We start from the raw sequence: 17632 nt of genomic DNA, 5'->3' as shown, positions 1-17632 counted from the left end.
TTAAGTTTGATTTGCAGAGTATTGATGTAGATGTAGATGTCAACAGTGGAGGAGGTAATTACGTTTTGTTGTGTATTTGACTTGTGAGAGTTTATAGTGCAGTTGGATAACATACCCGGTGCTCAGTTATTGCTCGCAGACACCCAAACTCATATTCCCCCAGTTCTTTTCAGCAGTATAGTATTATAGCCAAAGATCAAAGTTTTCAGACAGTATTTACGCAAACCGTTTCTAATTCTGCTAACAGATAGCAATACTGGTTGCGGCTAAGAACACTGGCGCATACTTTGGGTTGGGGTTGTTTTGGGGGAGGCTGGTTAAATGGTTGGCTCTGAGCACTATGGGACTCAACTGCTGAGGTCATTAGTCCCCTAGAACTTAGAACTAGTTAAACCTAACTAACCTAAGGACATCACAAACATCCATGCCCGAGGCAGTTTGGGGGAGGCGATCAGACAGCGAGGTCATCGGTCTTATAGAATTAGGAAAGAAAGTCGGCCATGCCCTTTCGAAGGAACCATCCCGGCATTTGCCTGGAGCGATTTAGGGAAATCACGGAAAACCTAAATCAGGATGGCCGGACACGGGACTGAACCGTCGTCCTTCCCGGTCGCATACTTTGAAAACTTCCAGTTCGGTTTATGAACCGAAATTAATAAACTCAGAAATAAAAGTTATGCTGTGCTTCTGTGCTCAACAAGAGAGTGATCTTAAGGGTTTCGGCATAACCGTGTCGTTGCAAGGCGAGGAAAGCACACTGCGAGTGGCGATGTAAAATGTACTGCGAGAAGAAGAGTAGAGAACGAGCGGACATCTTTGCAGATGCCAGTGGAGCCACCTGGTTCCGGGAACAGAAGGCCGGCGAGCCGGCGAGGAAAGCCCCCAAGGCTCGGCGTATTCAGCTTATTTTCGCGTTCTCTCTGAAAGCGCCACCCGCGGTTTGAAAGGAAACGTTTAACGTAATTAACTTGTCGTCGGGACACAAAAGAATGGCTCGGGCGCGCGCAGTCGCCAAGTACAAAGGGAGCGGCCGGGTGCGTTCCTTTGTCGCGCGGCGCTTTATCGCTCGCGGCACGCGAACCGAGGACGCGCAAAGGAGCGTTCCCGCTCGCCGCTGCGGGACACGCCGGCTGTCTGTCCGACACGGGCGCCGAGCGTTGTTTATTGTCGCAGCTCGCGGCTCGCGACGCGACGCGACACGGGCCGTCTTTTGAAGTCTCCCCGGGCAGGGCACCGGCCGCTTGGCACAGGATCTGCTGCTCTGAAGGCGACGAGCAGAGTGGACAGACAGACAGCTGGCTAGAAGACACTGCCGCGGCGCTGCGGGCACTTGACTGCGCCTCTGAGGGACAGCGCTGTACTTCAGGGGGGTCGTACATCTCATTTCGCCACTGCATCTACATCATACTGCTCAAGCTTCCTAAGGGTGTTTGGCGGAGGGGACTTACTTCTGCTACCACTAAATCCGGGTTCAGATTCGCAACAAAAGTGCCGCCATAGGTAATGGCATACTGCAATTGCATGTGTGAACACCCAAGTTTTTACTGGCGCAACTTAAGAGGTGCAACTCTTGTCATGCCACATAAATTTCAGTTTGGTCTAACTTTGTGGCGCCACTTTCCTGCCACCACTGCTCCCTGGAGGCAGTATTTCGAAACACGAGAAATCTGTCGCAGTTATTGAGCAGGAATTGCATCTGTAATGCATCCGATTTCAGTCCGTTTTTATTTCTGTAAAAAGTGACAACACTTGTCGGCAGGTATACTTTCGTAGCTTCTGGAACTACACTACTCGCCATTAAAATTGCTACACTAAGAAGAAATGCAGATGATAAACGGGTATTCATTGGAAAAATATATTATGCTAAACCGACATGTGATTAAATTTTCACGCAATTTGGGTGCATAGATCCTGAGAAATCAGTACCCAGAACAGCCACATCTGGCCGTAATAACGGCCTTGATACGCCTGGACATAGTCAAACAGAGCTTGGATAACGTGCACAGGTACAGCTGCCCATGAAGCTTCAACACGGTACCACAGTTCATCAAGAGTAGTGACTGGCGTATTGTGACGAGCCAGTTGCTCGGCCACCATTGACCAGACGTTTTCAGTTGGTGAGAGATCTGGAGAATGTGCTGGCCAGGGCAGCAGTCGAACATTTTTCTATATCCAGAAAGACCCGTACAGGACCTGCAACATGCGGTCGTTCATTATCCTGCTGAAATGAATGGTTTCGCAGGGATCGAATGAAGGATAGAGCCACGGTTCGTAACACATCTGAAATGTAACGTCCACTGTTCAAAGTGCCGTCAATGCGAACAAGAGGTGACCGAGACGTGTAACCAATGGCACACCATAGCATCACGCCGGGTGATACGCCGATATGGCGATCACGAATACACGCTTCGAATGTGCGTTCACCACGATGTCGCCAAACACGGATGCGACCGTCATGATGCTGTAAACAGAACCTGGATTCATCCGAAAAAAATGACGTTTTGCCATTCATGCACCCAGGTTCGTCGTTGAGTACAACATCGCAGGCGCTCCTGTCTGTGATGCAGCGTCAAGGGTAACCACAGCCATGGTCTCCGAGCTGATAGTCCATGCCGCTGCAAGCGTCGTCGAACTGTTCGTGCAGATGATTGTTGCCTTGCAAACGTCCCCATCTGTTGACTCAGGGATCGAGACGTGGTTGCACGATCCGTTGCAGCTATGCGGATAAGGTGCCTGTCATCTCGACTGCTAGTGATACGAGGCCGTTGGGATCCAGCACGTCGTTCCTTATTTCCCTCCTGACACCACAGATTCCATATTCTGTGACAGTTATTGGATATCGACCAACTCGAGCAGCAATGTCGCGATACGATGAACCGCAATCGCGATAGGCTACAATCCGACCTTTATCAAAGTCGGAAACGGGATGGTACACATTTCTCCTCCTTACACGAGGCATCACAACAACGTTTCACCAGGCAACGCCGGTCAGATGATGTTTGTGTATGAGAAATCGGTTGGAAACTTTCCTCATGTCAGCATGTTATAGGTGTCGCCACCGGCGCCAACCTTGTGTGAATGCTCTGAAAAGCTACTCATTTGCATATCACAGCATATTCTTCCTCTCGGTTAAATTTCGCATTTGTAGCACGTCATCTTCGTGGTGTAGCAAATGGCCATTAGTATACAAGAATATCAACCTATGTTTGATTTTCTGCACTGGCTGGATGTGTGTGTTTGTGTGTGTGTGTGTGTGTGTGTGTAGGCAATATTTGCGTACCAATGACTTATCCGACAATCTTAAAAGATTTTTGGATATGTAAATGAAAGAAAGTCAATAAATCTAATCAAAAAAGCGAGTTGTATACGAGATGCAGAAGTATGAAACTGTAAGTTCCCTATGGATGGTGCTAGCCATCAGTGTAGGGCCACGTCTGCGGTGCCATCTGGTTCCTGTAGCGGCTGACGACGAATGTCAACACACAGTAATCCAAGTTTCATACATCGGTATCTGTTTCAAACCAATAAACATGTCCAGTATGTGCCTACAAACTACGATTTGCGCACAGCAGTGGTTTTCTGTTATCATTTGAAGAAAACTGCTGCAGAATCGCATCGAATGCTTGTCGAAGCTTTCGGCGAACATGCTATTGGAAGAACAGAGTGTTTCTAGTGGTTCAAAAATTTAAAACTGGTGGTTTTGTCGTCAGAAAAGACCAGCGCGTGAAACCACCGAAAAAGGTCGAAGGCAACGAGTTGCAGGCCTTCTTATTGGATGAAGATGATTCTCAGACTCAACAGGAACTCGCGGAACAATCGAATGTGACGCAGAAAGCCGTTTCTCTTCGACTGAAAGCTACGGGAAAGGCGCAGGAAGTGGGAAAGTTGGGCTCCGCATGAACTAAACGAAAGACAACAAGCAAATCGAAAGACCACTTGTGAACTCCGCTCGTCAGATACAAAAGAAAGTCGTTTCTCCATCGAATAGTGACAGGTGATAAAATATGGATATATTTTGAGAACGCTAATCGTTGTAAATCGTGAGTGAATACAGGCAATCCATCGACATCCATTGTAAGACGAAATGGCTTTGGAAAGAAAGCAATTCTCTGTGTTTGGTGAGATCAGAAAGGTGTCATCTATTATGAGCTGCTAAAACCCGGTGAAACCGTTAATACTGATCGCTACCTACAGCAAATAATCGATTTAAATCGAGCATTACGTGTAAACTGACCAGAATATGGAAAAAAGGCAACAAAAAGTCATATCGCTCCATGATAACCCCCCCCCCCCCCCCACACACACACACATACAGAAAAACGGGTCAGGGAAACGAGGCGTTCGGTTTGCAAATACGAGGGCATTCGGCTTATTTTCCAGACTTGGCTCCGTCCGATTATCGTCTATTTGCATCACTGGGACACGCACTCTCTGAACAGCGCTTCAGTTCATGTGAAAATATACGAAAACGGCTCGCTTACTGGTTCGCTTCAAAAGAAAAAAAAAAATTGGCGTGGCAGTCAGCCTTCCGGAGAGGTTGGAGATGTGTAAATAGCAATGGAGATTATTTTGAGTAAAATATTGTTTATCAGTTACAAACAGTAGACGTGTAATTATTGCTACATTATTCCGGTTTCATACTTCTACAGCTGGTAAACCTCGCGATTTGTGAGACCAAAGATTCTATAAATTGTGGATGTAGAAATGTTGGAACACGTAAGGCAATACTGACCTTACGACTTATCTTAGAAGAAAGAAAGAAAGGCAAACCTACGTTTCTAGCATTTGTAGTCTTAGAGAAAGCTTTTGACAAAGTTGACTGGAATACTCTCTTTCAAATTCTGAAGGTGGCAGGGATAAAATACAGGGAGCGAAAGGCTATTTACAATTTGTACAGAAACCAGATGGCAGTTATAAGAGTCGAGGGGCATGCAAGAGAAGCAGTGGTTGGGAAGGCAGTGAGACAGGGTTGTAGCCTCTCCCCTATGTTATTCAATCTGTATATTGAGCAAGGAGTAAAGGAAACAAAAGAAAAATTCGGAGTAGGCATTAAAATCCATGGAGAAGAAATAAAAACTTTGAGGTTCGCCGATGACATTGTAATTCTGTCAAAGACAGCAAAGGACTTGGAAGAGCAGTTGAACGGAATGGACAGTGTCCTGAAAGGAGGATATAAGATGAACATCAACAAAAGCAAAACGAGGATAATGGAATATAGTCGAATTATATCGGGTGATGCTGAGGGAATTAGATTAGGAAATGAGACACTTAAAGTAGTAAAGGAGTTTTGCTATTTGGGGAGCAAAATAACTAATGATGGTCGAAGTAGAGAGGATATAAAATGTAGAATGGCAATGGCAAGGAAATCGTTTCTGAGGAAGAGAAATTTGTTAACATCGAGTATAGATTTAAGTGTCAGGAAGTCGTTTCTGAAAGTATTAGTATGGAGTGTAGCCATGTATGGAAGTGAGACGTGGACGATAAATAGTTTGGACAAGAAGAGAATAGAAGCTTTCGAAATGTGGTCCTGCAGAAGAATGATGGAGATTAGATGGGTAGATCACATAACTGATGAGGAGGTACTGAATAGAATTGGGGAGAAGAGGAGTTTGTGGCACAACTTGACAAGAAGAAGGGACCGGTTGGTAGGACATGTTATGAGGCATCAAGGGATCACAAATTTACCATTGGAGGTCAGCGTGGAGGGGAAAAATCGTAGAGGGAGACCAAGAGATGAATACACTAAGCAGATTCCGAAGGAAGTAGGTTTGCAGTAAGTACTGGGAGATGAAGAAGCTTGCACAGGATAGAGTAGCATGGAGAGCTGCATCAAATCAGTCTTAGGAGTGAAGAGGACAACAACAACAACATGCAGGAAATAGCTCCACACTGTGAGTGACAGCTGCGAAACCAAATAGTTATTTGAAACGCCTTTATCAATGAATACAAAAAGATTCTAAAATTTTGGAAGAGTATCTGCAGATAGTATTAAATGCCAGCTGTTGGATAGTTTGCCACTGCATAAAGGTGATTGTGACCGCTCATTTATATCCATCCGAAATCTTATTTTCGGATCCCACATCCGGGTTTTGTCTTTCTTCTTTTAACAGCTCTAAAAGGCCATAAGCTGCCGTATAACATTCACATCCGCTCATATGATCTCAACTGACGCCGTATTGAGAGCTGGGTAACTACGTAGAATTTGTGGCGTCCTGTCACGATGACACTGCAGAAAGCCACAAGCTGTGGCGCAACACTAGACGCGTATGTGAATCCAGCTTAACTGATCCCCCGCAAGCCGCCGGCACGCGGACCGAGCATTCGAACATTGTGCATCGAACGTGCCAGTTTCTGACGTCATAGCGGTGAAAAAGCGCGTTGGGGAACCTTTCCGAATCTGCAGAGCAGTATCTAGTATGATACATATTCTGAATGCGTTTGAAGGTCGACCAGTGTGACAGAAGACGCTACCTACTTCGCGTGCACACCGTCTCCCTCCAGTACAGATTCGCGAGAGGTCACGTGTTCATAAAAGCCGGTTCTTACCAACAACTCATCGAGGATATCTCGAAAACACTTCTTTACTTTTATGATTTTCTGTAATAAAATGGCGGTAAACTCATATGGGTGGATAAAAAATTATTCTAACTTTCGTATTATGAAAGTATGCCGTAACTTCGACGACTAAAGGTCTCAGGAAACGCTAAGTCGCAAAGTGTCAGAGCGTAACTGTTGTAGTCGGTATAGTGCAATGAGAAGAGTCGCAGAATTGTAGGATAACGAGTGATTTATTACTGGTTCGCATCTCACAGGATCCACAAACAGCCGGCCGAAGTGGCCGTGCGGTTAAAGGCGCTGCAGTCTGGAACCGCAAGACCGCTACGGTCGCAGGTTCGAATCCTGCCTCGGGCATGGATGTTTGTGATGTCCTTGGGTTAGTTAGGTTTAACTAGTTCTAAGTTCTAGGGGACTAATGACCTCAGCAGTTGAGTCCCATAGTGCTCAGAGCCATTTGAACCATTTTTGATCCACAAACATTTTACTAGCCTTCGCATATTAAGACCCGTTGTGATAGTGTCCTGTTAGTTTAATAAAAGTATGTTCTGTAATATTCGTTGTTATGTAAAAAACAGGTTCACTCGTTCTGAGGAGTGAGTTTGTTCGACTGGCTTAATCAGCAAGGCAGCTTCCGTTTCTTGCAGTAAAATATTTTGCACTTTCTTGTTATAAGTTTTGTGTTTGGCATATCGTAAAGATTCTGTTGGTACATAGGAACAGTGATCAAGTATGATTAGGATTTTACTAAAAAGTTAGTGATTGAATAATCTCTGTCTTGCGTGGAGAACTATTGTAAACTTGTATTGTGCTATTTCTAATGCAAGTTTATAAGCCGATGTCCTTACTGAGTGGACAAAGTACTTCCTTTTTTTGCCTTATAACATATCCATCCATATTAAAGTTTTTATTAAAATATACTACAGAGAGAACAAAATGACAAGTAACTGGACAAGGGACTATATGTGCGTTTACTAGAGGTAACGTACGAATTTTACGCCCGTTCATTTCGTAAACAGTGTGATGTGCGAGCCGACAGCTGCCACTGGAAGGCGATGTGACTGTGTATACCACGTTGGGGCCCACGTACCGTATGCACAGCTCGCACCGTTTCTGAACGTTCAGCAGCACGTTGGACTCAGCAAGGTCGAAGCAGACGTTAGAAAGCATGGCGTGCGTACCGGCGGCTGTATCCTGCTCCAATCGCGAATGGCGAGTGGGAAGAATGATTGTCACTAAACCTCTTATAGCGCCTCTAAAATGATGAATTTGCTCGTCGTTACCAAATCGTGAGATATATGTGGGAGGAAGTAATATGTTGTCCGACTCTTCTAGGTAAGGGCTCTCTCGAAATTTCAGCATTAAATCTCTCCGTGATGCACAGCGCCTCTCTTGTAACGTCTGCTACCGGAGTTCGTTGAGCACGTCTGTAACGCTCCACCGACTAAACTAACCCGTGGCGAAACGTGCCGCTCTTCTTTGGATCTTCCCTATCTCTTCTATCACTCCTACTTTCAAGGATCTCATGAAAAATACTCAGGAACCGATCGAACAAACTCCTTGATAACCACATTTTTCGTTAATGAATTACATTTCCTTAAGATTCTTCCTATGAATCTCAATCCTGGCTTCTGAATTCCCTACTACGTATTTGTTTTATGTGATCTTTCCACTTCAGCTCTCTCTGAATAGTTACTCCTGGATATTTTATGGTGATCCTGTTTCCAGTAGTTTTTCATCAATAGTGTGGTTGTACAGTAGTGGATTTCTATTCCTGTGTATACGCTATATGTTACTATCACATACCTTCACTGTCTACTGCCAGAGACTGCACCATTCCAGGCTCCAATGGGCACACCTTGCAGTTTGCAGATGATACAACCTTGTTCTCAAAGGGAGAGAATGTTGTACAGGCAGTCCAACAAGCAGAAGTCTTGAATGAGATTTTCACTCTGCAGCGGAGTGTGCGCTGATATGAAACTTCCTGGCAATTTAAAACTGTATGCCGGACCGAGACTCGAACTGGGGACCTTTGCCTTTCAGGGCAAGTGCTCTACCAACTGAGCTACCCAAGTATGACTCACGCCGCGTCCTCACCGCTGTACTTCTGCCAGTACCTCGTCTCCTACCTTTGGAAGGTAGGACACGAGGTACTGGCAGAAGTAAATCGGTGAGGACTGGACGTGAGTCGTGCTTGGGTAGCTCAGTCGGTAGAGCATTTGCCCGAGAAAGGCAAAGGTCCCGAGTTCGAGTCTCGGTCCGGCATACAGTTTTAATCTGCCAGGAAGTTTCAAGCAGAAGTCTTGTTCAGTGAAGCTAAGGCCTGGTTTATCATGAACAGAATGATACGAAATTAACCTGGCAACAGCACACCAAACATGTATGTTCCAAACTATCACGGGTCCTGTACCTCTTGGGGAAACTGAAAAGTATAGTACCGGAACAGTAGCTTCTAACTGTTCAAAATGGCTCTGAGCACTATGGCACTTAACATCTGTGGTCATCAGTCCCCTAGAACTTGGAACTACTTAAACCTAACTAACCTAAGGACATCACACACATCCATGCCCGAGGCAGGATTCGAACCGGCGACCTTAGCGGTCACGCGGTTCCAGACTGAAGCGCCTAGAACCGCACGGCCACACTGGCCGGCAGCTTCTAACTGCGTACTATGCAATGTTCCACAGCCACATCACTTATGGGCTGTTGTTGTGGGGCCATTCTGCAAGCTGCAAGACTGTGCTATTACTTCAAAAGAAAGCAATGAGCATCATTACTTCAAGCAAAAAAACAAAACACTGTAAAACAATTTTCACCAGGTTTTTCCACATAAAGAGAAACCATGATATTTACAGAAAGAGAAACGAAGTTCACAAATACAGCACTCGCAAAAAAGACGGTATCGACATGCCAAGGTGTTGATTAGCAAAGACACAAAACAGCTTCCCAATGGTGGCCCTAAAATTGCTTAATGCTCTACCTGATTACATTGTCTTTACCATGGGAGCAGTTTAAAACTACTATTTTGTGTAAGCTAAAAGAGCAACCCTTCTACAATATTGAAGAATTCTTCTCTAGTAATAGCATAGTGTTTACCTGAGCTTGAGTTCAGTTCAATGACTCCAACAGCAACCATTATATTTAATTTCATTTTATACTTTATTTTATAGTTGTGATATCATTGTAATCTATTAAATTACTATCATAGTTGAGTTGTATTAATGTATTTTGATAATGTGGCATCTTGACGCTGTCTGTCCAGCTCTGGCTGGTGAATGACATAGAACTGGTAATAAAGAATTGATGCCTTTCCAATACTAAGCGACTGTAGTTGCTTTTCTGTTCCTCGAACGGTTATCTCAGTACCTGCCACTTCGACGTTCGTACTGTGACCAAAAGGAGGGAACGTGTTACGATCTTTCGCTGTGGAACAATTTCGGAAGACCGAATTCAGTACATCGACTACCTCTCTGATATTTTACATTTCAGCGCCAGTATGGCCATTGAGTGAAGGTCTGAGACGCTGCAGTCATGGACTGTGCGGCTGGTCCCGGTGGAGGTTCGAGACCTCCCTCGGGCATGGGTGTGTGTGTTTGTCCTTAGGATAATTTAGGTTAAGTAGTGTATAAGCTTAGTGTCTCATGACCTTAGCAGTTAAGTCCCATAATATTTCACACACATTTGAACACTTTGAACAGAGTGAATGAAGAGACGATTTCGAACCGCTTACTGATTTTACTTAACATCCAAAATCTTTCAGGGCTTCTATGCCTTTTGACAAGATTTTACTTTGAGGTTCAAATGGTTCAAATGGCTCTGAGCACTATGCGACTTAACTCCTGAGGTCATCAGTCGCCTAGAACTTAGAACTAATTAAACCTAACTAAACTAAGGACATCACACACATCCATGCCCGATGCAAGATTCGAACCTGCGACAGTAGCGGTCGCTCGGTTTCAGACTGTAGCGCCTAGAACCGCACGGCCACTCAAGCCGGCTTTTACTTTGAGAGTAACCTTATTGCTTTCCCGCGCCACTGGCACAAGCCCTGGAAGCCTATCGGACGGCCGTCTACGAGCAGCGTTGCATACACATGGAAAAAACGGTGGACTTTTCAAAATTCTTAGTTCTCCATATTAAAGAGAATTTAACATGGAAAAGGTAACGTTGTGGGGTAACTCATATTTGAAAAGGAAAGTCTTCATTGCTTCTGGCCGTTGTAGCCGAGCGGTTGTAGGCGATTCAGTCTGGAACCGCGCGACCGCTGCGATCGCAGGTTCGAATCCTGCCTCGGGCATGGATGTGTGTGATGTACTTAGTTAGGTTTAAGTAGTTCTAAGTTCTAGGGGACTGATGACGTTAGATCTTAAGTCCCATAGTGCTCAGGGCCATTTGAACCATTTGTTACATTTCAGATATGTTACGACCCGTGGCTCGACCCTTCATTCGATCCCTGCGAAACCCTACATTTCAGTAGGGTAATGCACGACCTCATGTTGCAGATACTGTACGGGCCTTTCTGGATACAGAAAATGTTCGACTGCTGCCCTGGCCAGCACATTCTCCAGATCTCTCACCAATTGAAAACGTCTGGTCAATGGTGGCCGAGCAACTGGCTCGTCACAATACGCCAGTCACTACTCTTGAACTGTGGTATCCTGTTGAAGCTTCATGGGCAGCTGTATCTGTACACGCCATGCAAGCTCTGTTTGACTCAATGCCCAGGCGTATCAAGGCCGTTAATACGGCCAGTGGTGGTTGTTCTGTGTACTGATTTCTCAGGATCCATGCACCCAAATTGCGTGAAAATGTAATCACATGTTAGTTCTAGTATAATATATTTGTCCAATGAATACCCGTTTATCATCTGCATTTCTTCTTGGTGTAGCAATTTTAATGGCCAGTAGTGTACATTCATCACTTTACGCTATGGTTGTCTTTAGCACAAGAAGGGGTGCAAAAGCTAGCACCGAAAGTTTTGATCACTTAACTAACGATATAAATCGCGTGACAAAAAGAAATGTTAAAATTGAAACCAAACAGAAGAAGTTTCTTCTAGACAAGTTCTTCTATTCTGTAGATGAATTTCTAATTTGTAATGTGTAAAAGGTGACGGGTGAGAATTATTAACTCACAACAGTAGTAAAAAGTTGTAGATGATCAGCATATAGCCATATTTTCATATGGAGATATAACGTGAATGTAAAATTCCTCGTTACACAACATTAGGAATAATCGTATAAATGATCCACGGAACATGAAACTAATTACCTAAGCAATCACAAGAGGCACGCCTGTGTTACTGAAGCTTCTAAAGTGGTATAGTCACAAATATCTAGGTAATAATTCACCATCGCGTGTATTTCACTTACGAGTAGATACAGTACACTTTTATAAAAATACTTCAATACATTTCGTCACACCACTCATGCAATCACATTCTACATAATGCGGCTACACTCCGGTAGTAGCACTGGCCAAACAAAAAGAGTTACGTCCAAACCGCAGTGAGTTTACAGCTGAGCAATCAACATACCCTTTGACGAAATAAATCTCGGGTGAACAGCCTGGTATGAGTGTGCATAGGACACAATATTTCGGCAATCGACCACGTTACCATCATCAGGAGTGATTCCAGTACATCAGCCCATATTGTGCCCTACGCACACTCGCACCAGGCTGTTCACCGAGATTTATTTCGTCATAAAATACGACTGGAGAAATTGAAGAATCACATAACATACCCTTTGGATGTCAGAATGATCGGTATCGGATGACTTTAACGACACACAGATCCGTCCCCATAGGATAACATGATTTTAGCTACATATGCCTCACAGTGGTTAACTTATCGAATTTTCCTAATTAAACATACGTGACAGACATGAAAGATGCGTGCTGCAAGTCACAAAGGTAATAAAACAGGGAGTACATCGAACTACTGACTGGAACAAGAGGTCGCTACAAAACCTTACTTATTAGAAGTACCTCAATTCTACAAACTGAGCACGAAGTGCACCAATGACGGAGAACAGGTAGGTTCATGGCAAAGTTCGGATAATCGATCTGTAGTGACTACTTGGAAACAGCACAACTTTTAGGGAAGCAAGTAAGTTCGCAGAAGCCGCACATTGATTACCAATCTTAATCAGGAAGGAAGGAAAGAGCAGCTGGAGGAATCACACATGCACTTACTACCTCAACTGAGAGCATGTTAAACTTCTGACTGCTAATTAAGCGTACTTCAAAGTTCTAATAAGGCGGTAGTCTACCCTTCGTAACGTAGTTAACTCATATAGTTCTGGAGCTCAGAAACAGGCAGCATCTGCCTCCCACTATCTCTCCCCTTCTGTGTTACAGCCAATCAGACCTCCTCCACGTACTTAACAGACGAGCTCCGTTCTACAACTCGAGAATTTATTTATATTAGCCAACGGTGACTGCTCTTACTGGTTCTTAGCAAATTCAGTAACCTCAGTTAGCCTGGTGCTAGCCTGCCAGCCGCTGGTACCATGCTTCCAAGCGCAGAACAGCATGACCTCTTCCACTCCACTACCACGGACCTTTCCTATAAACTGTCATTTGTCCAGCATTTCGCAGTATACTGGTTCAAAAATGGCTCTGAGCACTATTGGACTTAACTTCTAAGGTCATAAGTCCCCTAGAACTTAGAACTACTTGAACCTAACTACCCTAAAGACATCACACACATCCATGCCCGAGGCAGGATTGGAACCTGCGACTGTAGCGGTCGCGCGGTTCCAGAGAGTAGCGCCTAGAACCGCTCGGCCACTCCGGCCGGCTCAGTATACTGGACTTCGCGCTTTCCTACCTTGCCTCTCGCTTCACCTGGCGATGACAGCAGAATGGACAGGTTGCCTGCTCGGAACTAATGGCCCAATACTGACACTCTTGTCTCTGCTGTGCTGGGCTTCGCGCAGAATGCATTCAATAGCATTCTCAACCACGAATTTAAGTAATCCTCCAGAAGAAAAAATTAACATGAAATCTTAGTTCTTAGATACGACAATCACTGACATAAAATCTACCAGTACTCGTAATTTCATTTCCTTGTGGAAATTATCACTTTAATAGGGTTTGATTACACGCTGAGGTAACAAAACTCATGGGATACCTGCTAATAACGTGTCGGATTTCCTTCTTCCAGTTGTAGTGCAGCAATCCGACGTAGCATGAACCCAATAATTGGTTGGAAGTCTTCTGCACAAATACTGAGCGCTGCTCCCTCTATAGCGGTCGATAATTGCGAAAGATTTGCCTCTTCAGGACTTTGCGCACGAACTGATTTCTCGACTATGTTCCATAAATATTCGAGGGGATTCATGGTGGGCGATCTGGGCCTCCTAATCACTAGTTAGAACTATCTAGAATGTTCTTCACATCAGTCGCGGAGAATACGGTATTTAACTATTTTCTGGAAATTGTCCTAAATGATTGTGTCATTTTATACTCCGTACATGCTTTTCCTCCTCGTTTATTTCGGTATTGTTATATAAAAATGAAAACGAAATTCAAATAATTAGATAGCCCGCTAAAACTCTCCTTTGGAGTCATGTGATGTCTGTGACGTTAATGGCTAGCTCGCAGCTCCTGCTGTCATAATGCCAATTCACAGTGATGTCTTGTTTTGGAATTTACGTTTCAGAAAATGTGCTACAAATGGTGTGTAGTACCATACTGTACAAATACATGTATAAAAACTCCTGAAAAGTTTCCAGAATGAGATTTTCACTCTGCAGCGGAGTGTGCGCTGATTCAAAATGGTTCAAATGGTTCTGAGCACTATGGGACATAACATCTGTGGTCATCAGTCCCCTAGAACTTAGAACTACTTAAACCTAACTAACCTAAGGACATCACACACATCCATGCCCGAGGCAGGATTCGAACCTGCGACCGTAGCGGTCACGCGGTTCCACACTGAAGCGCCTAGAACCGCACGGCCACACCGGCCGGCGGAGTGTGCGCTGATATGAAACTTCCTGGCAGATTAAAACTGTATGCTGGCGGAAGTAAAACTGTGAGGACGGGGCGTGAGACGTGCTTGGGTGGCTCAGTTGGTAGAGCGTAAGGCAATGGTCCCGAGTTCGAGTCTCGGTCCAGCACACAGTTTTAATCTGCCAGGAAGTTTCATATCAGCGCACACTCCGCTGCAAAGTGAAAATCTCATTCTGGAAACATCCCCCAGGCTGTGGCTAAACCATGTCTCCGCAATATTCTTTCTTTCATGAGTACTAGTTCTTCAAGGTTCGCAGGAGAGCTTCTGTAAGGTTTGGAAGGTAGGAGGCGAGGTAATGGCGGAAATAAAGCTGTAAGGACGGGGCGTGAGTCGTGGTTGGGTAGCTCAGTTGGTAGAGCACTTGCCCGCGAAAGGCAATGGTCCCGAGTTCGAGTCTCGGTCCGGCACACAGTTTTAATCTGCCAGGAAGTTCCTGAAAAGTTGTTTTCGAGTGATCTAGAGAATGAGAATATGTAAAACGTGGTTGCATTGTATTGCCGCCACGTTGACGCACAAGTTCATTGATGTAATCAAAGATGTATTGCACTGAAAAGTTAACATTAACGTTAGTCCGCGAATTACTTTCCCACTATAGCAGGATTCAGCGAAATAAACTTGTGAAAATTGTGGTTTTACCAACTTACACCGATGTAACAGTTGTTAGAGCGGTAGACAGTCGAATTTTGTAAGATAATGTCCATAGACCGCCGGTTCCAATCTAACCCGAAAGAACATCTTAACTTATTTGTAAAACGACTCTTCAGTTCTCTCATATGAAAACCAAATCGCAATTACAAAACTTCACCATACTGATCAGAAGCTCAATATTACTGTGTTTCCCTTGCTGTTTACACGCGCTTACATTTGCAATCGCTATTCACACACTTCACTTTCAGAAAGATATTTTCTGGGTTATGAGATCACACACTTCTTACTTTATTAGAATCAATGTTATTGTCTTCGTACTGTCTAAGTTGAATCATTATTGATTAAACTTCCGCACTTTCATCGCATTACATAAAGATGAAGTTAGTTTACTCTCACAAACATCAGAGCCCTTTTGTTTGTATCACCTGTATGTTGTACACGCTTTATATCTCTCCATATAACCTCATTGTCTTACACCTCGTTATACTGTGGGCATATGGTGATATTTTCACTACTATCAATGCTTTCCAAAAAAGTGAATTGTCTGTTGGAAAAGTAATATCACTTATCCTCTGCTGTTCATTTCTCAGACTAAGAGTAATGTGAAGCTGCATATAATACATCCCGCAATTAAAACAACTGCTACAATCAGTTCTTGTTAACGCTACTTTCGCATTTCGTGTAATACTTATGGCTATTCCAGGATTTTTTATCTAACTTTGTTTGTTATTGTTCTTTGAATTTGTTCGATGCGGACGTTTCGCAACACCCGTTCATGTTCATCGTTAGTCCGTTCACTGAGTTTTTTTTTTATGACAGAGGACAGCTAACCCTCTAACCGAACACGCTGAGCTAGGTGCCGGCTTCCAGGATTGAAACATGGGAAGTCTTACTCTGGGGTCGAATGCGCTATCCGTTGCGCCACCGAACACCTTCTGAATGTAGAATCTCTGCTGAAGTTGGCGTCTTCTAGAAAGGAAATTAGCACTAAGTTTGGCGAGAAATAATTTCGTTGTGTTCTGAGTCGTAGCTCGTTACTGATAGTCGACAATCTAGTTATAATATACGGTCCTATTTACAACAGTTCTACAATTCCTTTCACTCTGCAGCGGAGTGTACTCTGATATGAAACTTACTGGCTGATCAAGAGTGTGTACCGAACGGAGACTCGAACGGAGACTCGAACTGGAGACCTTTGCCTTTCGCGGGAAAGTGCTCTACTAGTTAAACTGTTTGCAGAGAAACTACGTGAAAACCTCGTAATTTCAGCTAACGCTCCTCTAACGCACGTATAGCTTCGTCTTATTGCTAGTCCGTGACGTCACTAGAGCTTCAGCCAAAAACAGAACGTCTGTGATCACGTGAACAGATATTGATGTTAAATGATTTTTAAGTTCTAACTACATAAAAATAACAGATATATTGTGAGAATATTTATCGTAAATGCTATTTAAATATTATAATGAATGAGAATGACAACAATGCGAACCATATTTTTGACATAGGAAAATAACCTATTGTGGCCCGGTGACATAGTGCATTGTCATCCGTAAAAACTGCATTCTGGTTTGGTAACATTAAGCCAATGAATGGCTGGAAGTGAAGTAGCTGATGGTGACCAACTCCAGTCAATGACCGGTTCAGTTGGCCAGCTCACACCATTACTGAGCAAAAGCTTGCTTAGTGCCTTGTGGACAACCTGGGTCCATGACTTCTTGGGGTCTGCTCCTCATTCGAACCCTAACATCAGCTCTTATGAACTGGAATCGGGAATCATCTGACCAGGCCACGATTTTCCAGTCGTCTAGGGTCAAACCGATCTGATCGTGAGCCCAAGAAAGGCGCTGCAGGCGATGTCGTGCTGTTAACAAAGGCACTCACGTCGGTCGTCTGCTGCCATAGCCCATTAGCGAAAAATTTCGCCACACAGGCCCAACAGACACGTTCGTTGCACGTCCCACATTGATTTATTCCGTTGTTTCACGCAGTATTGCACTGACCGCTCTACGCAAACCCTGCTGCTCTCGGCCGTTAAGTGAACGCCGACGGCCATTACGTTGCCGGCACACTCTAGACACTGTGGATCTCGAAATAATGAATTCCCTAATGATTTCCCAAATGGAATATCTCGTGGATCTAGCTGCACCTATCATTACGATTTCATAGTCTGTTAATTGCCGTCGTGCGGGCGTAATCACGTCGGAAATCTTTTGACAACAATCTCCTGAACACAGCTGAAGCGCCGCCAGGGCACTGTCCTATTATACCTTGCGCACGCGTTACAACCGCCATGTGTATATGTGCATATCGCTATCCCATGATTTTTGTCACTTCAGTGTAATACGAGGCTGTTTGTTCATGCATACTTTCCTGGTCTGATGAACAGTCAGGATCACTGTCACATCTTGA

General features: G+C 44.3%; 1 protein-coding gene and 1 non-coding gene across 2 annotated transcripts in view; both read left to right on the top strand.

Annotated features, from left to right (window-relative positions):
• The window catches only part of LOC126259844 (RNA-binding protein Raly-like), a 1182113-nt gene that overhangs the window by 167170 nt on the left and 997311 nt on the right, over positions 1-17632 (top strand). The window lies entirely within an intron of this gene.
• Positions 8747-8821, top strand: Trnas-aga (transfer RNA serine (anticodon AGA)). The gene has a single exon. It is a non-coding gene; the product is annotated as a tRNA-Ser (tRNA).

This window comes from Schistocerca nitens, chromosome 5 (assembly GCF_023898315.1).
Source record: "Schistocerca nitens isolate TAMUIC-IGC-003100 chromosome 5, iqSchNite1.1, whole genome shotgun sequence".
Taxonomy (NCBI): Eukaryota; Metazoa; Arthropoda; class Insecta; order Orthoptera; family Acrididae; genus Schistocerca; species Schistocerca nitens.
Note: the sequence above shows the minus strand (reverse complement) of the source record. Positions and strands in the feature narration are given on the sequence as shown.